The 24,689-nt window shown below is 39.5% G+C and overlaps 1 protein-coding gene and 1 long non-coding RNA gene across 5 annotated transcripts in view; one reads left to right on the forward strand and one right to left on the reverse strand.

The window, feature by feature from the left end:
* mamo (zinc finger protein 628-like) overlaps positions 1–14,918 on the reverse strand; it is a 78,819-nt gene extending 63,901 nt beyond the window's left edge. For 2 of the 3 annotated variants that reach the window (XM_003694680.4, XM_086904096.1), the window contains exon 1: positions 14,817–14,918. The gene's annotated coding sequence lies outside the window, so the exon portion shown is untranslated. The remainder of the gene's footprint in view (positions 1–14,816) is intronic. The other variant, XM_012487870.3, reaches the window with a different exon arrangement.
* Positions 14,919–15,187: 269 nt separating this feature from the next.
* The window catches only part of LOC105735762 (uncharacterized), an 86,791-nt gene continuing 77,289 nt past the window's right edge, over positions 15,188–24,689 (forward strand). For both annotated transcript variants that reach the window (XR_015290923.1, XR_015290924.1), the window contains exons 1-2: positions 15,188–15,589; positions 15,853–16,024. This is a non-coding gene — a long non-coding RNA (uncharacterized LOC105735762). The remainder of the gene's footprint in view (positions 15,590–15,852; positions 16,025–24,689) is intronic.

Raw genomic sequence — 24,689 nt, forward strand, 5'->3', positions numbered from 1 at the left:
TAAAAAAAAAAAGAAAGAAAGAAAAAAACTGTATCAGCGTTGTGAAGAGAGAGAGAGAGAGGAAAGAGACACGTTTTTCGATCTTCAAATTTATCAACATCTTTTTACCGAATGTGTGTAAATAAGAAATACGAGTTTAATATTCATGGCGTAGATTACGAGCTTTCACTTTGCGGCACGTGTACCAGTAAAAAAGTATTTTTCACGAGAACTACTCGCAAAATAATATTTATGCTCCACGATGTCGAATATCGGCGAATTTCGATAAACGGATAAGAATATTGTTGCGATATTGATATTAAGGTAAATAAAATACTCTCCTTCCTTTTGAAATACGAAGAAAAACATTCTTTGGATTTTCTTATCGCAAATACAAAAAAAATGTTATTAATTGTCGACACGTTGTGAACTTTTGCGTTATTTATAACGCAATTGTAGACACAACAAACAATTTAAGGCACTGTATTATTTAGCGTGATTCGTGAACAAAGAATATAAATCGATATGAAACTTTATATCAAGCTTTGATTAAAAAATTTCGATTACGGATAAAATTTTTATTATTGCTCGCAACGAATTCTCATAGACAAATTTTTTCATCGTAGAAAATTTATTTCTTTCAAACTCGAACCATTCGATACGATTTAATCTGCAATCTGCTGGTTATTTTTTTCTTGACAAATAGTCAATTAATAACACAATCGAGACACGAATCAAATCATACAAATTGAACAAATTATTATGTCCAATAGCGGATCGAAAGCGTCGTTGAGAAATAAAAAAAAAAGGTAAAAAATAGAAATTCTCCTAATTATAATAATACTTTGAACAGATGCAGAAACATCGAATACCAGTATAATCAATACCGACTTCGAATAGTTAGCAACAAATTACGATTTCAGGTAGCGGAATTCGAGCCGCTTGGTATCAATTAACAAAATAATTCCCCCAAATTCGAGGCTTTGTTTCCACGATTATTTCGCATCGATTATCAACATTTACGATACTCGCGTAAATTTCGAAACTTATTCCACAATTTTCTTCGACGACCTGTGCGATCGAGATGATTGTATCGAGATAAAAAAAAAAAAGAAAAAAGAGAGAAAATAAAAAAGATAGATAAAAACGATTAATCGGGAGAAAAAAAGGGGGGGAAAAAAGAAAGACATCAATGCCGAGGATGATAATAGTAAGGAAGATAATAAGATTTACGAAATATACGTGTATACGTGCTTAGACGAATTTGAAGAATAAAGATAAGAATAAAAAGTTAAGCAATTTTTTAAAGTAACGAAAAATTATTACTTCGATATTCTTATTATTACCATTTTCATTTTATACTTTGACAGAAAGTATACGTTTTTTTTGGTTCACGAATAAAATGATTTATTTTAAAGAGATAATTGAAAGTGAAAAGTACGTATTGATAAGAGGATTATTTGAGTAAACAAAAGGTTAAATAAATTACTTGAATTATTTGAAGATATAAGACATATATATATATATTTGAAAATATTGTCTAAATATTATCGATAATTCCAAGAGATAGAATTCAAATATTTATTAGATCAAATAATTATTAGAGAAAAACAATCTATATTTAAATAAAAAAAAAAGAAAAAAAAATTGGAACAAAATGCGGTATTGAAAAGCGAAAGCGAAATTCTCTGCCTCGTTATGAATCATGTATTAAATAAGCAATATAAATATTTAATTACGCGATCAAATATTTAATTAATGAACCGTGAAATACTTTGCTATGAAATTACAAATCTTGCTTACAAATTGTATTAATTAGAAATCAATTTTATCCGTATATACATCCGTATCGAAAGATTAGAGTAACAATCGTTATTTATAATTAATTGTGCGCGTATTAAACTTTAAGATAAAAAAAAAAAAAGCAAAACTTTTTTCTTCTCAATTTGTCAACACCGCGTTATAAATTCAATTTCATTAATATGTTAATCGAAATGCAAATCTGTCCACGTTGTAATTTTATTTTGTAATAATTTGAATCGAGCTTTTCCAAAATTTAATACAATTTGTCGAAAAATCTTTTCATCTTTTCCTCAAAGTAACGATACTTTCCACCGCCGATGGAATTCTATTCAAATTAATTCGGCAATTACAACAAAGTAAAAATTAAATTAACAATTGGCCTTCGAAATATTTTTCAAAATTTATGCTTCACCCGCTTGAAAATGATTATTCTATTGCTCTCTTCTGTTCTTTATTCCTTCTCTCTGTTTCATATCAACTTCACGGATTACAAAAGTCGGCGAAAATCATTTTCGAGAGCAAAAAACTGTAAACTCTGCGCGGCCACGCTAATGGAATCAAACACGACAAAATATATCTTATTTTATTAACCCTTTAAGCGATGTTTGTAAGTGTGTACGAGCCTTAAATGGTTGGTAGCGAGCGTGTAATGCGAGAAATTAATTGGTGGGAAACTTGTATATTCCAAAAATTTGCGTTACTCGTTAATTTTTAATCACCACATTAATACCTCGTTAGCCTCGCGTAAATAATGCAAAGTAACAACAAAAATTTACATAAATTACTCTAGTACGAGGGTTTGATAACTGTTAATTAAAAATTGAATTGTTTATTCAGCGGAAATAAGATTTGATGCGTTGGAAATAAAAGACAATTTTACGAAATTACGTACGTTTATTTAAACGATTTACACGCTTTCGACTTTTTTTTTTTTTTTAATTCTTTCAATGAACGAATGTTGTTTAATACAAAGCCGTAATTATCGAGTTGCATTTCATTTTTTCCATTATTAAAATTCTACAAATTACAAACAACAAACTAGCTAAACGAATTCTATTTCACGACAGAGTAAAAACAAGTTTGGTTACATTTTGAAAAAATTTGATTTCTTTAAAAAAGGATTTGATAAATTAGAAATTAGAATCGTACCGTTCTTTCTCGAAGAATAATTAAAATTTTATAAATTACAAATAACAAACTAAGCAATAAATTCCATTTCACGACAAAGTTTGGTTAAACCAAATTTGGTCAAAAAATTTGATTTTTTTAAAAAAGAATTTGATAAATTAGAAATCGCGTCGTTCTTTCCGAAAGAATAATTTATCCAAGAAAATTGCAACAATCCCGTGTCTCTCAAATGTTTCATATAAATTTTCATCATCGGTCGAAAACAATTCCTAATCACAGATTAACCATGGCGTTAAAAAAAATACTGCTCGTTTATCCACGTCGCGTTTTTCTGGCGAAATTACATGGAAGCGTGTCCGCGTTAACGCGCCTATCAATTTCACCCCAGTAACTTAATTATCCGTTAATAGTAAACTTAAAATCGCCGATAAAATATATCACCTGTTGTGGATAAATTATAGCGATATTCAGGTGTGCGCAATTATCAGGCACCAAGTTAAATCGTTTCATTATTTTAGGGATATATTAAACTCGTTGAACCAATAATCGAACCAAGCGATCGTTTAAATAAATAATCGACAAAAAGATTTTTTATTTTTTTCAAATCATCGTTACCTTTCTAGAAACTTTTTTCTTTCTTTCAAATATTATATTCAATCAACTCAATCAAAAGTTGTAAATTAATATCGATCCTTAAAATTATCGCATCGATATGCTCGCTATTGCGTGTCAAATATATACCTGATGTCTCAGGTTCTTCGTTTATTAATATTCTAACGATTATGCATAAAGACTAACTACTTTTACTTTTTCTTTCTTTCTTTCTTTCTTTCTTTTCTTTTCATTATTATTATTATTATTATTATATAAAATCAATGTGTTTCTTTTTAAACAGCGAAATCACACGCGAAATAAAAATAAAGCTCGTGCAGGATAACAATTTTTAAATTTCTATAATTTCGTAGACCAATGTCTCCTTCGAGGCGTGTATATTTTCGGGTCAAATCTATTCGCAATATCCATGTATGATTTACGTTACCTTTCTGCCAATATTCTACCGTTCACACTTTCAACGAAACATCTCGTCCAAGGATATCAAGTCGAATCGGGATACCAAACTCTTCCTTCGAGAATTGATTGAGAGCGAGTCATGCGATGCGTATTAACGCACGAGATATAATTAACTAGAAGAAGAGTTTAACAGTTGGCCGCCAAACGCTGGAAGGATCGTGAATTTTTGTCAAAATTATCCGGGATGATGTCAGCGTGGAAAGTCGCGACGTGATGATAGATGAAATTCCGCGTGGTCGTAATGCGTCAAGACGCGAATCAAACGATTTCGCGAACGTAACGAGACCCTGATAGAAAGAGGATTGCATTGGCGTATTCCGCAGCGTCGTTTCCACGAATTCCCCTGCTTTTACTTCCCCGCCCCGCGCAACCTTATCGTGCGCACCACGAACGTCTCGTGATGGGAAGAAGAGTTGGCCGTTAAATTTCTAACCGTGCGTTACTTTGACCACGCTCGAATAACGAACCTATAATCTTTACAAACACACGCGCTACGATGTACCGTTTCATTCATGTTGGAATTCACACTTTTCTGTAACGCGAATTTTCAAGAATTAACAAGAAACGAGGAAGAACGACGATTCTGATCAGACGATTCGAAGGGCAATTCGAAACGTATCTTACGAAACAGAGTTCTTCCTTTGCTTTAGAGATTTTAAGCTCAATTAAAGAGGAGCTGTAAGAAAAAGGCACAGGAGAAACGGCGAAGAGAGTTGAATTTTAGAAACTTTATTATATTCGTTTCTATCCTAAATTCAATCAATGATCTGGCAGAGATCAATTTTCGCGATACAAAAATTGGTAAACAAATTTCTAAGAAGGTATCGCGATCCTCGATCTCGTGACCCGTATTCCTCCTCTCGAATCTCTTCGGAGTTTCGTTCGAAAGTGAGGCGAAAGTGTACAACTGTAATTTCCCATTCATCAGGAGGCGGCAAAAGGAAAAGAAAAAAGGACAACGAAGGAGAACGGGACACGTTGGAAAACTTCGAAATTCGGTCGAACAACGGGAAAAATAATAATGCTTAAAATGCCGCGATTATCGAAAACCGCATGCGGCGATGATCGGCGGTCGCGTTAATAATTTTATCGCTTTGTTTCTGCGAAGCGTAACTGGCTTTTGCGCTAAATATCGCGAGCACGATCGATCGCCGAGGCTATCTCGTGCACGTAATCGAGAGAAAGTCGCGGGAATAGGACGAGAAACAGCGCGAATCTCCGCGCGATTGTTACGATGTTCCAAATTTTTCTGACGCGTGAATCTGTGAATCTTCATTTCGATCTTTCCTTCAAGAAAGGATATTCTCTCTCTCTTTTAGATCGCGTGTAAAGAATTCTTGCTTATTTTTCTAACATTTCGCTACAAACGGTTTATTGTAATTGTAATTATAGTAACGTTTAAAAATTTCTGATTCTTTTCTTTCTTAAGTGTTCCTTAATGTCAAAGTTTTGGGGAATGGATTAAAGGGATTAAAAGATTTAAATTAGAAATATATCTATTTAAGTTTTTAAATTTGTGCCGAGAAAACTAAAATTTCATAGCACGATCGAAGTTTTATATATTATAATTATATATACCATATATAATTATAATTTATTGGAGTATAAGATTAATATTCGTCAGATAATTGATCGGTATTAATTCTAATTAGTGGCAAGATCGTATCTGTATTAATTCTAGATTAATTCATTATACGTGTGAAAATTCGTATCGTAAAATTAGTAAGGAACGATTTATAAGCAAATAATTCAACTTTTTCTCTTCCAGTCAATAAACAATGCAACAAGAATAAATTTAAACAAATTATCTACAATCTCTGCAACCGATTATTATATCTCGTTCTCTCGTTTTTGAAGATGCGTGTTTATACTTGTTATATCATATACCGCCATACAAATCCATGTATCCTGACAAATAACCGTAGGGACACGTATCAAGCGCACGGATCCTTAAGAAGAGTTAAGCATCATCATCAACGAGATACACGATGCTCCTAACGCGTCCTCGTTCCAATCTTCAACATTTTTACCACGTAAATTGTAATATAATTCGAACTTGTGCTTAAGTGGAAAAGTGTGCTCGAACGAAATCATCCTTCAGAATGCAAATAATAAATTTGAGAGAAATAAAACCCTTGAGAGGGCATCAAGCGAAAATTACGTCTAATTTTTACCTAATTTTCTATTAAAAAAATAACTCCAAATTCTATTCCCATCGTTCATTTTCACAAATCGAATCGCTAACATTCTACAAGATATTTAACTCCGCAACCAACCACCTCTCCTCCAAGGATTATCAAATACAAATTGCACTTAATATTTCAATATTACCTCATCCGACAGGGTGAGGTATTAGACTCGACTCTTTTAAAAGTATCCAGCCAAGGGGAGAAAAAAGAAAAGAAAAATGGATAAAACCCGGCAGAACCTCAGCCAAGAAGAAGAAGCTCGCCGGATTCGCGATCGAATCGTGATTTTTAAGGTGTCCCCTTTTAAGGGGAAAGAGCGGCCGCGCTCTCCCTCTCTCGGTGGGCAGAGAGAAACAGAGTTTTCGCGAGGAAGATTTCATGGGATAAGAGGTGTCTGCCTGCACCCGGTCGTCGTTAGCCGGTGGGTAACGACCGGCCTCTCTCCCACCCACGCGAATCAAGTAGGAAATCCAGGCGGCGCGTGTGCGAGGGGGAAGGAAGGAGGAAGAGATGGACGGCTGTGAGGGGGAGAGAGGGCGAGGGAAAGCAGGAGAGGAAGCCGTTCTGGAAGGAGGTGAAGCGCGAAATGGAGGATCGTGGAGGAAGGTGGAAAAAAGACGGAGAAAGAGAGAGAGAGAGAGAGAGGATAGGGTAGCAAGGGAGGTGGGGGTAAGCTAGGCGAAAATAACGATGGCTGGCCATAAATCAGGCAAGGCGACGGTCACGACCGCGGGAATCGGCTCGCTGCGAAAAAGCTCGCTCGGTTACCAATGACTAATCCTTCGTGGTAAGCTTTTTGCCACCGCTTCCTTTTGCGCGCGCGCCGCGCCCGTGATCGCCGGTGCTTATCGGCCGTTGCACGCCGAGGAAAGGGGGGGAGGGAAGGGAGAAAAAAAGGCGGCGCGAGCGTGGAAAAATTATTATTTTCGCGGTGGACGATGAGGAAGAACCTCTCTCGGTTCACCTGAGTTCTTGCTGCCTCGTCGTAGCCGGTGATCCGTTGTGAGGCGAGTCGTTGGCAAGATAATAAGAGCAACTATAACTGAATTCTTGAATTGCGAATTTCGTTCGAGATGCTCTGTCTTGATTTCCTTTTCTCTTTTTTCTTTCTTTTCGCGTACGGTGAAATAATTAGGGGAGAGGATGACAAATGATTGTTGTACATTCGACAGAGGTGTTATTTCGTTCTCAGAAAATCGAGTTTGATGAGGATGAAGAGAAAATCGGCGTGCGTTAATGAATCGTCAGAATCGGTAAACGCGCGTTCAACGTTGATGCAGGAGGATAATTATAAGGTCGGTTGAATGAAGTTTCGTGTAACTAAATCATGTTGTATGTAAGATACGTGTTATTTTAAGAAACTGTAACGCAGAATCGTTGACAAATTGAAGGATATTAATAACGCGGTGGTTCAATGTTGGCACGGGTAATTGAGTGAATGCGTTTGAGGTGGTAACTGGAGGTAATGTTTTAAGATACGTGTTATTCTCAAAACTGTAAATTGTTATTGGTAACGTAAGATGTTTGGCAAAGGCAGCAAATTATATAAGTATCGCGTGTTGGCACAGAAAATATATAAGATCCCTTCAATGAATCCTCGCAACGTTGCTTTTGCAACCTACGTTATCATAATCATCTTCAACAAACGACTACGTAAGATAAAGAGTAACTTAATCTCGATGCCATCTTACCCGCGACTTAAACCAAAAAAAAAAAAAAAAAATCAAACTTTCTTAATCGTCTTACATTACGATTAATCATCCGCCTTGCCACTGCGTTCCAACATTTACAACAGCGACAGCGTATCGATTTCGACGGCGATGAATGGGATCGCGAGAACGGCGCGTTAATTCGTAACGGAGCAAGAGACAATTAGCGCGAAAAAACACGGGGCGCACGCACGAGGGAGAAGGGCGCGAATGACATTCGGCGACGTAGAGCGGAAAAACAGGGTGGGGAGGAAAAACAAATCTAGGGGGTCGCGCGAATGACGTTTGAACGGTGCGGCCGACTGGAGCAATTACTAACGGAATATTGCAATCATTACGTCTCTATCTGCCGCGCTGTGCGGATCTCTGCCAACCGCGCTCGACCTCCTCCCCCCCCCCCGCCGCCGCCGCTTTCAAAAAAATGATCGGGCCGGGGTGGCGTGTATCGGACGGGGTGTGCAGGAGGGGTAGGGTAGGTAGACAACCGCCTCGGCGTCGCAGATCGAAAATCATTCGCGGAACGCCGCCAATCAAACCGTTTCCACGTGAAACTTGATTTCAACTTCCCTCCGCCTCCGCGTGGATCCTCCTCCCCCGACCACCCGCGCCGCGCGAAACGACGACAACCACCGACGAGCGGCCGGTAACGGATAGTTTGGCCGACGCGCGCCTCTATTCTTTTTTTTTTTTTTTTCGCGTTCCGTCGGCTCCATTTGTTTCGCGATTTCGATACAACCGCCGTTGTATATACTCGATGGGAGCCGATAACCGGACGCCCGTCCACCGCTTCCGTTTGTTCCTGTATCTCGCGGTGTCGAGTGACGAGATTTTTTCCCCCCCTCCAATCGATTTCGCCCCTCTTCTCCCTCCTTTTTTATATTTGCGTATTAATTTCGGATTTGGGGATCAGCCGGTGTTTGAAACGGAAGGGAGGGAAGAATTCGGGAGAGGATGAAAATCGAAGTTGAGGAGATTGTTGGTGTTTTGCTCGAGAATTTTGGGAATTAGAATTTTTCGATCGAATCTTCGTGTCATGAGAGATTGGGTTTTTGGAATTAGGTTGTTCCTGGCGTTGGTCGATTTGGAAATGATGAAGAAGATACATGGAGAGAAAAGAAATGAGAAAATTTGATAAGATTTTTGAATCGATTCGTTTGGAAACGATGTTTCTATTTATACACATCGTATCGGGGAACTGGTGATTATATTCCTTCAATAACGAAAAGGAAATCAATCAATCTTTCATGCGTGAAAGGTATTTCCATATTAACTACTTTATTATGAATATAAATATATTTAAGTGTCTATAAGCAGAAACTTAAATGACTTCTCTAAACGGCATGAAAATGCTACAAATGCTAAATATAGAAAAGAAAAAAAAAAAAAAATTCGTCGAACAAGAAGGCAAAAAACAAAAGCAAATAATATTAAGCCATAAATTTTCTTCTCCTTACATAAAACAAATTGACTTTTCCTATAGCTTAAAGCCATTTCAACATTATTATTAAGATTATGTTTCTTTTATCCTACACACGTTACCTCTCTGCCTCTCATTCCTCCTTGAACGCTATAATATACGGACGAAACCAAAAAAAAAAAAAAGGAAAAAAAAAAGGGAAAGAATAAAAACAGACATCAACGAAAACACAAATAAGAAACGGTAGTATTTTTTTTTTCCACGCACGAGTCAAGTGCAGGAAAATTACACGCGACGTCCTTATATTATTATTACATTATTATTTACGAATCTTGAAACTTTGAGATCAAACATGGAAAAAATCTCTATTTCCATGATGCAATTACCACGAGATCAGAAGACGTCCATAGAAAATCCTGTCCATAATAATTCGCAACCTGAACCACGATACACGACACAATGTGCTGGTGAAAAGCGCGCGAATGTCGCTAAATACGATACGAGAGATTCTCGTGATAAATATCCAAATATCTATCGGTGTTTTCACGCTGTCGATGGAACGTCGTTCATTTACTAAACGGCCGCCTTTTTAAATGAACGATATATCTCAACGAATGGCCGCCTCTTATCTGCACCGATTATGATTGCAAATCGATAACATGGGCTGTAAGAATGTGAGTAGATGCACGTAGTGCACGACTCGCGTGTGCTCTCCGGTAAATCGTGAGAACGGCGATCTCTCGAATACAACGATACGCGCCATTTATCGGATACCCCTTTTGTATCTCTCCCCCCTTTTCCACGTCTCGTTATCCGATAATGATTTCTTATAGCTCGAAAAATCGTGGCTGGCTCGCCGCGATCGAACGTAGTTTATGCAAATGTCTGGCACCGTTCCCACGGTGATCCACGAGCATCGCGGTAACAATTCGATATTATCTTATCGAGGATCTATCGAACGCGCGGAGACGTTTAAAAATATTTCGCTGGAATTTAATCGCATATGCGTCGCAATGCGTCTCTTCCTCCCAAAGCAAAACAAATTCTTCTTTTTTTTCTTTTTTTTTCATGGCTTTACCACCGACTTTTGTTGCGTGAATTTTTAAATATCTATTTTCATTTTAATTTGTTCGTGTAACGCGTATTCGGCTGTCTTTTGTCATGTTAATAGTTGTGACGAGTTACAATATTTGTCGAATATATTCCCCCTTTATTTGTTTATAGAGAAGAAGTGATCGTAAATCGGTTAGTTGAAACTAAGCCTATTTGTGCTCTGATAAAATTATTATTTAACGCGTAACATGTATATAATATTTTTACTAATTATTAATAACTATAATTATCGTATACCGTAGAGACAATCGTCACAAAATCGTGCCCTCTATAAAATTCTCTTATTATATCAATGGTTAACGACCCGAGCGTTCGTTCTTTCGAAAGAATTTATTCGCGCGTTAATCAGTCCAGAAAATATACAAAATACCAGCGCGGTTCTCTTTCGTAACGGGCCGACGCTATTTTTGCGTTTCCACAAAACGCGTACCGGTTTATGCGGTCCGCGCTACTCCGAAACGCATGATTTACATCGAGCGAGGAACGTGCCAACAGCTGATTCCCTGACACGCTTCTGTCTGAATCTATTAATGCGTAGGCATCGCGAATGACGCGAATAAGGGGCGCGCCTCGTTCGATAAACCGTGCCCGACTACGTCCTTCCCTCTCTCCTCGATCTCTTTCTTCCTCTTCTTTTCTTTTTTTTTTTCTCTCCCCTCCTCGGTAAAATCTCGAAAACTTTCTCATAACCACGGCCGGGAAGAAGTTTCGTACTTTTTATCGGTCACTTCTTCGAGTTCTCGCGGGAATTTAATTTCTCTAGTTTTTTTTTTTTTTCTTTCTTCCGCTTCCTTCCTTCTTTCGAAGCGGCGAGGATGGAATGCGATTGAGAAGAACCGAAATTGGAACGGTAGCTGTAATTATCGCGCTCCTCGTTTTGATAGAATCGGTCGTGTAAAATTTTTCTTATACTCGTGTTGAAGAAGTATTTCGCGAAAATGAATATTATCGTGAATATTTATGAATTATATCGAAGAAACAAGAATATGTTAGGAAATAAATAAATATTATTTGATAAAATTTATAATAAAAATGATAAAATACTCGGAATACTCGTGAATTTTTCTTATTCGTACGTTTAAATATGAAAGAAGTATAAAGAACATAAATTGTTAGAAATATAAATTTATCGTATAATTAGTATCTTCGTATGATAAATTGTTTTGAAATTGTAAAAAAATTGTATTCGAAGATTTTTTTAATAAAAATAAAGAATTTGTTGAAACTAAGATCTATCTAAACTCATGCGTTTTCGTAGGACAAGTTTCCCCGATTCCGCGACGGCCACCAGTATGCTATATAACTTTCTCGACATCGAATTTCTCAACTCGACAAATACTATTTCGCATAATACGTAACACTCTGTGTCACCGTAAAAAGGGCAATACATATGTGATAGCCGTACGGAACAGTTTGTATCGTAACAGATTTTCCTGATTTATTCGGCCGCGTAGAAAGTGAATTCGCGGAGAGTGTACTCAAAGTTTACGTATTCGTTGCGCCGCAACAACAATCGTGAACGCGGTTTTCGAAATTGACGAACGTGATTTCTGAAACGCATCGTTGCGATAGAACGTTATCTCGATCGACGTTAATATCGATTTTTTTCTCTATATCGCGTGATATATCGACAAGAAATAACTAGATAAAATTTGCTAAAGAAAGTATACATAAAATTTATATCATTACGAGGAAAATCCAATCGTTTCAATTTTGTCGGGGAAACGATATTTTCTTTGGCCTTACTTTGCATAGACTGTGCTGCCAGCGATTCCTACCGAAGATCTTCAATGTCACGTACGCGTCGATAACGTGAAAATCCGCGTGGGGACGCGAAACGCGCGTGCGGCAGGCATGGACGCGGCAACTTCGTGGAAAATTCGCGGAACTTCCCGGAAAGCAGTGAGTCGCGACAATTTCAACGCGTAACGATCGTTAAACGACGACATAGGGTACGTGCGTGAATGTGCGTAGAGCGAGACGGATGGACGCAATAAAGAGGCGAGCAACGGAGAAACGAGACGACGGAAAGACGCGGTGGAAGAGAGAAGGTTAATGTTGCAGCGAGATGGATAAAGAGAGAAAAAGTGCGCGACAGAGGCGGCATGTGTGAGAGAGAAACGGATAGAGAGACGGTCGACGGTGCGAGAAGGAAAGTGCTACAGCACGCGACCTTCACGAAACGTCAAACGTCTATGCTGTTTAGCATGCAGGGCCGTACGATTGAAAGAGGTTTACCCTACGCTCTCGTCCTGAATTATCTTTCTTCTTCCCCCCGCGGGAACTAAACTATCACAAATTGCTGTTCACAAATTCGAGATTCGCGGTACTTTTCGAGTCGTAAGGAAAATCACATTTCCTCGCGATATTAATTTCGTGTGATGTAACGAAATGGCGAATGAGATTTCTGACAAACGAGAAATCATACGAGTTTTAGAAGGTAACAACAGATGTTGATCGACTTTATCATTAACGGACAACTGGTCTCGCGTGTCAGTTAAAATTGAACTGATCGTGGGCGGGCGAGCACGAGTCACAGGAATTTCGAACTGTCAATAAACAGACGTTTCGCGAAGTGATTTCAAGATGCAGAGAAACGATGCGATAACATGACACGCGAGATCAATCGTTCGATTCTCGTGGTTCGAACGAGAATAATCTAGTTTATTCCCCGTGAAAATTCTTCCCTATTTGATATTTAATTTTTCCAATTTTTATTTTTATTTATTTATTTATTTATTTATTCATTTTTTTTTGATCGCTCACCCAAAAAGCAATGCTCACCAATCGCCCACTTGACTGGCATCGTCCTCCAAAAATCTCGGCTTACTCTTCCGACGCACGTGTGATATTTTCGTCCCGCCGTTGGCGGCTCACGGAACACGCACTCTTTGCCTCACGTTTCGCTTCAACACCAATCGAGACTCGTTTCGGACAAATCACGGCCGCCTCGCGTTCTTTTCCTCGTTCGATCCAGTATGTTGTTCGTGATTCATTTTTTTATACATAACATCTTGTTTTGCAACGAACAATAGTAAACTCACTTGTCGCGTGCTTGATTGCGCTGCCAAGTATAGGTTAGGTAGCTCGGTAGGTTAGAAAGCTTATAACATACTGCCAACATTTCGGAAGCTGTCACCGCTGATATTTCTCTGGCTGTCGGTGCAAAATACATCGTTGTTGCGTTGACGAGGTGTTTACGCTGTCTCACAATGCATATTGCCGACGCACTTTTCGATCTTTCACTCTCCGATCTTCGACACTTTGCTCGAATCGCGTCCCGGTCACGAAATTCCACGGGAATCTTCCTTTACGTCAATGCTGGTTTTAATCAGTGACACGATCGACCGACGTTGCTTTCACGAGTGCGTTTAACTTTTGTTTACTTTTCTCCATTCGAACACGCCATTCTGCCCCGATATACTTTTTCGATTGATTCGCGTCACGCTATATACGACCGGAATATGTATACTTTTTACCAATCGACGAATAATCGACGATGAAATATCGATAGTATCGCACACTGTCGAAGCGATCGGTTACGTTATTCACTTTTCACTTGTCACGTGTCTTCATGTACCGATGCGCGGCGTAACGAATTTTCCCTGCCCAGCCTATCGCTCGTGCCAAAAACGTTTCGAATCGGTTTTCAGAGCGTTTAAAATGATTCACGCGTGTTAATTAGTACGGACGATTTAATCGCGACCATGTACATCATAAACACTTTGATGACACAGACAAAGAACGCTCGTATCGAAAGAAGTGAAAAACTTGTCGAATCATAAGACACCGTTCGCGTACGAATTCTTAAAAAATGATTGCCAAAAGTTAAACAGCACAAGGTCGATCAACGTCGAATGTGGTTGTTATACGTTGCAAGAAACGATTCACGATACACTGATGTACGCGCCACGATAACTGTCAACCGTGGGATTTCACGTGTCTCGGGCGCGCTGTTCCTACGACAGAGACGTTCTCATGGCAAATCCAATGATCTGGTCGTGGATGCAAAGTGCGTGTTCCGTGTCCTGCCGTGCTTTTGTTTATTTTTTTTTCGCGGATCAAACGATGAGACAGAAGAAAATCGTAGCTGACGCGGTGCTTTTTATCCCTCTCTTTTTCGTTTCTTTTCTTTCCGCTTTTTCTACGAATATCGCTTGTGACAGCAAGCAGCAGCGACGACAACAACAACAACAGTAGCAGTAGCAGCCAGTGTCGTGAAATGTAACAGGAACGGGCACGAACGAGGAGAAAAAACTTCTTCACACCCCCGATAAAGTGTTTCGTCGTAAAAATTGAAAAAAAAAAAAAAAAAGAAACGAGAAACGTGTATCACAGATCGCTGCCGATAATTTGCACGCACTTGGAGCCACGAATTCGTATGGACACTCGCATAGAAATATTTACCTTGCTACATGTAAAATGAATAGAGAGCCTGCCTGAATCGAACGAAGGAAGGCTCAACCGGCCCACTGTGACGTCGCCGGCCTACTGTCAGCTCAGCGCTCGCTCGGCCCCGCGGTCAACTAACCTACCGTGTTCGCCGCGCAGACTTTACCGACAAAATAAATCGATTCGGCACCGCCCACGCGCATAATTCATCCACGATAAATCCTAACTGATTGTATAACTATTTTACGTGTAAATTTCATATTGATATCATAATTTTACAAATATATAATGTTGTTTCAGTCGCTCACTTGACTAGCGTAGTAGTCAGGTGTGAAACGCTCACGCGCACAGCCACACATACAGAGACGGCGCACGTTTCCCTCGCAGATCTCGCGATTCGTAGAGCCATAGGCGTCGTTGGACCAAAAAAACTCTGTTCATCGTGTTAAAGGTGGGAGGTGAGACCATGTAAGAATATCAAACGCATTGACATCTTAAGCAGTAAGGAAGGTAATTATTTCGGATGTACTTTGTCACACGGTTGGCCTCGAAATTAGAAATTTCGTACAGTGTGAACTGGCGTAGCTCGAATTTACGTGCGCGATAGACAGAGAGAGGTGGAAGAGAGGGAAAGAGAGAGTCAGAGAGAGAAAGATAGTGCGAGACAGAGAGAGATAGCGACAGCGCGTGTGCGTGTATACAAGAAGAAGAGAGATAGAGATTGAAAGATAAAGAGATGCATCGACGGAACAGATATTCGCATGCAATTCTGCCCCGATTTGTCACAGGTATTTTCCCCTTCTCCTTTCTTTTGTTACATCGCCTATGCGATGTCGACTCGAAGAAAATTTATATGTAGATTTTGTTTTTCGTATTAAATTCGATAGTTTCGCAGATTTTCAAACGCTATCAAAAAAATATTCTTTTTTTCCCTAACCCCAATTCTCAATTTCTTCAAATTCGTATCGAATAAAAGTTTATTTCCTAACCTCTTTTAAAAATCCCTCTTATCGTATTCGTGAAAAAAAGCAAATTTTTTTTTTGTATATAGGTATCAAGAAAAGAATTGAATAAAGCGTAATACTACAGAGAATCATATCAGAATTCCAAAGGGGCCTCGAATGCGCGACACGTGCGACTTCGAATTAGAAAAAGTAAACACGCGTTCGGCCAGGTGGCGCGGAATGTCGTTGCTACATCGATGAGCAGTTTTACGCGCACAGGTACTTACTTACATATATTTTTCGTGCAATATAGTTGTTACGATATGTATGACTATATAGATTCTTAGGTAATACTAATTGCGTCCGACTGTCGACTACATCCGTAAAGCTCGCGGCAGCCGCGTGCGTGTCGAGAGGGCGCGCGCGCGCGCGCGTGTTTGCTAGCGAGCCAGCTCGCAAGATCACGCGTCTATATACGCACACGTGTACTTGCACACAGATGTACCGCTGCAGGGAATAATTTCATTGTAGCTACTTTAATGCGATCGTCGCCGATAAATTATTCCTAGGCTGATAGCTCGTGATCGCCGCTGTAAGAACCGGAATTTACTGCGAGTCGTGCCGACTCGGTTTAAACGCAAATCCATCGTGCAAATTGAATTGCCTCAATGTAAATAGTTTCTTCATCCGATGAAAGAAGGCCGAACAGTGGCACGTTAACACGCGTAATACTCCTTTGACTATTTTTTTAATGACGTTTCTCGACCGATCACGATGCATTATTTTTTTCAACGCTTTTTTGCATATTGCTAAATATAGGTTAGAATGTCAAAATAATCGTACTTGCGATATTTTTTATATTTTTTTCTTGAACAACTTTTGAAGTGTTTAACAAATTGTATCTAGCCTGGAGGCTAGTTGTGCATAATATTCCTTTTCAAATTTTTGTTGCGTTGTATGTATATATATATATATATATATATATATATATATATATATATATATATTTGCATGAACATAAGTTACAGCTACAGCGTAGTCCATTTGATACGCCAACGCGAGAGAATCCGTGTGAATGGAATTACTTTGTTGCGATTTCCGTAGAATCACGCGAGTTTTTCCTTTATCGATCATCGTCGTTATATGTCGAGACTTAGAATTCCGCGTTTGCGTAGACGCTACAACGTAGATACAAAATATCGAATATTGATGCACGAAATATAATTTAAAATTTTATCTTTCTCGTGCAAAATAATTTTAAATATAGTAAATAAAAATAATTAAATTTTATATTTTTAAATTACGATTTAAGTAAAATCAACAGAATCGAATATTATTTATATAAATCTCTATAAAATATCAATCTAACGTTTCCTCGTCGTGAGATCTTTGCAAATCTACAATCAAATCGTGCATTAAACATCTCCACCTCCATAATTTCTCGCTATCCGCGGTTTTTCCTTGTCACGAGGAAAACGCAATCGTGCCACGTAGCCAACGTTAGTCCAGGAAAGCCACGCGCGTGTAGCACGGCTGTAGGTAGCAGAATGAAACGACGGTGTTGCGATGCGGTGGTGGAGCACTCGGAGAAATTGCACCGAAAAAAAAAAGAAAAAAAAGAAAAAAGAAAGAAAGAGAAAGAGAGAAAAGAAAAGAGAGATACAAGTAGAAAGCGAGATAGAAAGAAGGGAGCGAGAGCACGTCCAACCAGCTGCCTTGATACTTCATTATGGCTCCTGGTTTTTATGGTGACCCTCGTCACACGGTGCTCACCGGGTATTTTCCCGCGTGATAAACGCGATTATTGTCTGCCGTTATTTGCAGATCGATCCGGTGTTACATGCGCGTCCACGTGCACGTTGTTTTTCATAGATCGTCCGCATCAGAGGGCAACGGTGGCAGAGGAGGGGCGAGATGGTTGGTTGAAATTGCGCGTCTACGCGTTCTTAGGTAACGCATTGCCCGTTGCGTGAACGGAACTGTTCGTCGTGTCTGTGTGGCTGCATAGTCACACAAGCCGCCTCGCCGTGTGCCAACCCGTGGCAATTGCTACACTTCGTCTCGCGCACCTTTATTTTTGCTTTGCGTGAGCGCAGGTGCCTCGTCGAGCACGTGACGTCGCTCTTGTGTATCTGCATCCACGTAGTACGCTATTAGGTAACGCGTCGATAGTGCGTGAATTGGATTTGCCGTCGTAACGCCTGCCTGCCGTCTACAGTACGTTTCATTGTCCGCGCTGCTACTAGCAGCGGCGAGGCTGCACAAAACACGGTTTTCACACGGGCTCTCGATACAACACCCGGCCGCCCCTGTATACCCACGATAGAAAAACGTTCCACTCGCCCGGAAGGACGTTTCGCCGTTTGAATTTTCACGGTACGCCGTGGTGTTCGCGCGCTTCGCTCATCTCCGGAAATAGGCGAGTTCTCTCTTGCGGATTCCTGCCAATAACGCGCTACCTCTGCGCGAATTTCGATGGCTTTAATTTGTCTTTGTATCGATATTTGTCGTTCGATTTCTTTTTTCTTTTTTATCATGTTGCGAACGTTTTGATATGGTATATCGTAAGTGGAAAATTTAATATTTAGGTGTTAGGGCAATTTCACGATTTTATATATTTTCGAGGCCTATTTTATTCTTAGAACATAAATGCTTTAAAATTTAATAAATACTTTTTTTAATTTAAAATTTTTTTATCTCAAAATTTATCGCTTTTTTACCCACGTGATTTATCGCGTAGAAAATTTTAAGACAAAACAATTGTTAATCGACCGATTTTAAGGATACATGATAACCTGTTTACAGTATTTTTAAGTAATGCTTTACTCGTATCATGTCGATAAAGTATTATTCTCTGTATATTTATATTGATACGTGGCAACGTATATTTCGCCAGCATCATTCACGATATAATATTTAAAAGAAGTATAGAATTGCAAATGTCGATGAAATTTTGTGAAATTTTGATTAATGAAATCTCAACACTACCTGATCGTTAGAGCTTGGCGTTGTGAAATAGTGCAGAAACAAGTAAAGCGTTAATTGTAATCTCATGAAAGCATCCTTGGGTCAAAATGTACACGCCTATTTCTGTTACTCATTAAAACAGGTATCTGTTCACGTATCTGCCTACACGTGTACGTCTTTTTTTTTTTTTTTTTTTTGTTTCGAAAATCAAATAAACAACTTTCAAATACAGTAGACACAATCATTTTACGGCTACGTGTACAAAAATGAGAAATGGCGATTAATCTGAGACCTTAGATGACCTATTAAAAATGCTTATTTTGAGATTGTGTAATAAGCACCTCGTGACATTTGCATCGACCAGTTGTTGTCATTGTGCCTGATAAAACAGAGAAACTTTTCATCTAGCGATAACGCGATCAATTTTTTCTTTTTTTTAAATACACTATTAAATTCACTAAATCTAAATTTTAACAAATAGAAGGAGGATATTTTATAAAGTCAATTATTGAAATATTCATGAATTCGAACACATTTATTTAATACATTTATTAAACTAACCATTTAATCATCTGATTGCATCTCTTTTTAAAATAACCCAAAATATCATTTTATTTTCCTTTCTGCTATCAATATTGATAATTCATTTTTATGCTAGACCCGTTTATTGGACCATTCAATTAATATTCTATCGCAAGAACCAGGCCGCCTTCTTCCTGTATCGTGTGATCTATGTCCGATAGCGACGGTGTCTCACCACTTATTACCATAAATTCTTCGAGACTTTGTAAAAAATTGAAATTCAATGTTCCACTTCTCGCTCCCTATAATATTATTTCACATACTCCCGTAATCATTTTATTATTTAAAATTTTTAAACAACTCTAATAATCATTATTATTATTATTATTTTCGAAATTTTCATTCGAAACGATATATATATATATATTTTTTTTAAACTAGAAGAATGTCTTTCGTCGATCGAACTATATTAAGTTGGCCAAATTGTTTGTAACTGTTGTCTGGCGACGAGCACGATACTTCTCAATTAAAAATCCGCAGCCGAGGTGTCAAAACATTTTGCACGCCATTAATATAAAAGCGTGGCCGCGTTACACGCTCGCACACGCGCACGTGCCAACAAAGTTACTCTAATTAATGGTAGCACGTTCGGTATTGTATAATTCTGTTTACGGTGGTTGCTGGCCTCGTGCATACGTCATGCAGCATGCGCGTACCAATTTCTACGGCTGATTGTTAAGTTCCATTTATTGGAATGTAACACTCGAATGAATGCGCGACGGGTGAAAACGCTTTTTAATATGATGAATAATCTGTGTGCATTGCTGCACGCCGTTCGATAAACGCAATGTCATCAATCAGGGATACCAAACGGAATACTAATTTCCCAGACGATTTCAAAGATGCATGAACTGTTGAGGCAGTGAAGGGTTATGAGGGTAAATGAAACACTTTTTTTTCTCCTTTATTTTGTATTTCCTTTTTTCTTTTTTTCATTTTTTTTTTTCATTTTTTTTTTTAAGTAGCTCTTTGTAAACGATTCTTTAAATTAGATATATCGTACTTGTAACATCTTTATAATTTTCTTGTGTTATTTTAATGAATATATGTAATGCAGGTAATTTATGTTTATTTTAACGAATAAGTACTTTTTTTTTTTTATTAAAAAACATTTCGCGCGAAATTTTAAATAATGGTGGTAAAACACGTTGACCTAATTTACTTAAGTTTTCAACAGATTTAATTTGTGACGGTTTTTTCGAAAACTTTTTTATCATTTAGCATGTCGTTGAGAATATTATATACATATATATATATTTTTTTCTGTTTCTAGAACGAAATCGTACTATTTAGTGATAAATCGACGAAAAAAAAATTTCGCGAATCATTTTTACGTAAATACATATTCGACAGATATTTGAACAATTTAAAACAAGAATTGCGACGCAAAATTGTGGGAGCCGTCAGTGGTTACGATTAAAAAATTACAAAAACTCGTGCAAATCAAGCATCTCCGCACTTTCAATTCCGCGCCCATTAAATCTTGACTATCTCCAATACACAGCTATATCCGTCCCATTAAAATTAACAATGTAACAGTAACAATATGCGGTAACCATTGCCAATTGCCTCCATTGAATTCCAGAAGTTGAGTCCGTTCTAATTGGGTTTGGCCTTTTCTTAGATAAACGATAGGCATGTTGAGCGATATCTTTCTGCATTGTTCGAATCGATTAAAAAAGAATTCCGCCACCTACGCTATCTAGCCGCGGTCACGTATAGCGCGTGTAGCGCGGTTTCAAGGCTATGTAAATTCTGAAATATCGACGTCCAACGATGGGGGACGATCGTCACCTGTGCCGGAGACCGAAAATTCTCCACCCCTCTTTTTCCTCGACCCCTCGGCAGCCAAAGGTTGCTACTTTCGGAACGGAGAGGAGGGTTGGAGTTTCGAAGGGGACGCGTGTACCTGTCACGTCACAAAGCGTCGGGGTTCCAATCAAGCGTTAAGGGGAGACCACCGGGCGTCGTGGCATAGAATTTGCAACTATGCTAATAAGAGGCGAGCCGAACGGAGAGCTAATGGCTGCCGAGAGAAAAAGGACGAGCAAAAGTGCGCACAATGAATTCGTGAGGTCGTGACGCGAGTGTAAGAGGGAGGGAGGGCGAGAGACAAAGAGGGCCAGCCGAGGATGAAAGGGGAAGAAGGGAGAAAGAGGATAGGGAGGGCGACCACGGATCAATCGTAGCCTTCCTTGTTCCCTGCCTCCCCTCGGTCGCTTTCCACCCCCTCGTCCCTGCTCCTGGCCCTTCCCCTTCGCTTGCCCCTTCACCGACTTGCACCCCTGCAACTCGCCTCCACCTAACCCCACTCCATCGCCCGCCTCTCACCCCGCCGATACACCCTTCTCTCGCTGCAACTCTCAACCCTCTATCGTCGTACTTGCACCGACTCGTACACGCGTCGTTACGCAGGCCCAGACCTGTCGACCAGACACACAGTCTCTCTCCCTCCCTCTCTCCCTCTCCCGCATCCTTCTTCCATCTCTTTCTTCCCGACTCTTCCTGCCTGACGGTTACTTCTTTCTACTCTCCATTATTCCTCTTTCTCTCTTTTTCCCTTTCTTTTTCCAGCCTGCTCTTTAGACGAAAGTCGTAGTCGTAGCTTCGTCCTTCTCTCTCTCTCTCTCTCTCTCCCACTCTCCGTTTCACCCTCTTGTCATTTCGCGGCTGTCCTCCCACGGCCACCCTTTTCTTCCCACCCACTCGGGTTGGAGGGCTAAGCGCGGCGCGCAGAGTAGGTCAGTGGCGTGAATGATCATCAGTATTGGCGCGGGTGTGTGAGTGCAGTCCGACTACGCAGCCGCTCCTCCCCTCCTGCCATTTCACGCGCGCCCTCGCGTGTCCGCGAAAACCCAACAACGCTGTCCGCCCCGAGATGATTTCTGATTTTACCCGCTCTCCTCCCCCACCCTCTTTCTGCATTCGCGACCGTGTTTCGTTTGTTATTGCGCGCGCCACCTGTTCTACCCGATCTATATCTATTTTTCTTTTTCCTTTTCTTTTTTTTTCTTTTTTTTTTTTTTTTGCACGGAACGTCGAATCCCGGTTTAAAGGCGCGCTCGTTTATTTTGGATCTTGGATTACGGGAGTACGAATAAAAAACAGATCGATAAATTTTATTTGTAAAATCAAAGGAATCGGGAAATTTTGTTCTCGAAAATTTGGGAGAAGGAAAAGGTGTGGGGAGAAAAATAGTGAAGTAGATTTTTGGTAGCGATTATGCGCAGTCAGATCAGCTGATTGCATAAGCTGAACTGTATCTCGTAGCCTGTCATATCCGAGCGAAGGATGTGTGCGCAGAATTGCACCGTGAATTGGACGAGTTTCACGGTCTCGACCTTGGGGCGGTTTAACTAGTTTTCACAACTTCTTGCGCACACAACGTTCCGCGAGATTATTTTTACTTCCTGGTTAAGTATACACATACGCACACACGCTTCTGCATACACGTACACCTGGCTGAGATCGTAAAATAAGCAGACCGCGATCCGACCACCTCTTTTTAATATAACTTTGTCTTTTTCTCCCGCCCATTCTTTTTCTCCTCGCGAATATTTTATTCTTCCAACAACGAATAATTTTCGAATGATTCGTATCGCTGTATACCCTTTTACTTTTTAGTAGAAATAATTTCTTTTTTCGAATTATAATCTACGCGGATTGGCATCGCAAAAATAAAAAATATACATCAGTATATACAGAGTTGGTGAAACAAAATACGATTTTTTTTTTTTTCTATAGGATTACTATTCTTAAGACGAGGATTTAAATATAAATCATCGCGATATAAATCTTTTCTTTCTTTCTTCGTTTAACTCTTCGCAAAAGGAATTAATGTATATTCGATTTCTAAAATGTGACGTTTACTTAGAAGAAAAAAAAAAAAAAGAGAGAAGAAATTGAAACAACTCAAGATCGACTCATCATGGTTAATCCAAACAATTAATCACAGGAACGAGCCGCCGGCTTCGGTTTCACCGTTGACGTTTTCCAAACGCGTCAAAATGGTTAAATTTTCATGGAGCGATCGGCGACGCAACGCGGCGAGTTAAATCGTAATGTTTGAATGCGCGCGACCAGCTGTACCGCAACGTATTGTCGAATGCTGAAAGGCCAATTTGCCCGCGCTTTCGAGCCCCTGGTTGAAGTTTGCGCGCGTTTGTCTGTCAGCGGCGCATCTCGTGATTAAAAAAAAAAAAAAAAAGAAAAAAAAAAGGGAAAAAAGAAAAAAGGGGGAAAAAGAGAGAGGGGAAAAAAATCGTAACGTTCGCTAATTGGAAAGGAACGCGAGACAAAAGGGAGGAGGAAAAACCGTGGGGGGAAGGGCCGCGTTAGTTTCGGTCCCGCGATCACGAGGCGCGAGGATTCACGCGCTCGGGAAGATGCACGTCTCCTTCTGAAAATAATCGTGTATCCGTCTGTGTGGAGGTAATGGTTACGGATTAGGACGCATAGGCGCGCAGGTTGATTTCTTTTACGCCTTCGAGTTCTCCATCTCTGTCCGTTGAGTTCATTAGATACGGTAATCGGTCTGGTCGATTTCCTTTTTTTTTCTTTTTTTTTTTTCACTCGCCTGACCGTTGAAAGAAAAATCTCTGATTGGAGCGGAAATCGAGCGGGTAAGGTTAGACGCTTTTTGCTCGAGATTTTTGAACCGTGCACAAGGAAGTGGGAAAGGTTTTAGTTCGGGGAAATATATTATGCTCTTTTTCTTCAATGTCAATTAATCGGCGACTGACTATTCCGTTTCCTGATTTTAATCTCGAAAGTTAATAACCAGATCAATCGTTACACGTTAATTCTACATTTTATGTAATAGGAATTTATATAGCATAAAGATTAAACAGCGAGCATCGAAACATCGAAAGTTAAAATTCTAATTATAAAATTTTTTCCCTTAAAAGATGAAAAGAAAAATCTCGATACAATTCATCGTTCCAAATATCTCGATCATCTCGACGTAAAATATTTCCACGTAGAGTGAGAAACATTATTATTAAAAAATTATTAAAAAATAACGCGAAAAAAACGGAAGAAATTCGTGAAGAAAACGTGTCTCGAAGAGGCGAAAAGGAAGCATATTTTTTTCCCCGGTGCCAGAAACCCAATGGTGGTGGTGGCTACATCGTCGAGTCGAGTTAGTTTATGGGGACCGGAGTCTACGTAGACATCTCACGATCTAACCTTACCCAACCTCCATCCCAGCCTTTCCTAGCTCTAGCCTAGCCTAGAGCTGTGTAGGAGAAGTGCACTCCACCACACTGCACGGACGTCTGCCTAGTATTGATCCTCGGCTCAGCTACTGGCTACCTTCACCCACTAATAATTCTTGTCAGTCTCTCACAGGCTCGACGATTCAGGCCCACCTTCGGATCCGTTTTTCCAAGACACG

Source organism: Apis florea, unplaced genomic scaffold (genome assembly GCF_048593485.1).
Source record: "Apis florea isolate Af1SG1 unplaced genomic scaffold, ASM4859348v1 contig_2293_pilon, whole genome shotgun sequence".
Lineage (NCBI taxonomy): Eukaryota > Metazoa > Arthropoda > Insecta > Hymenoptera > Apidae > Apis > Apis florea.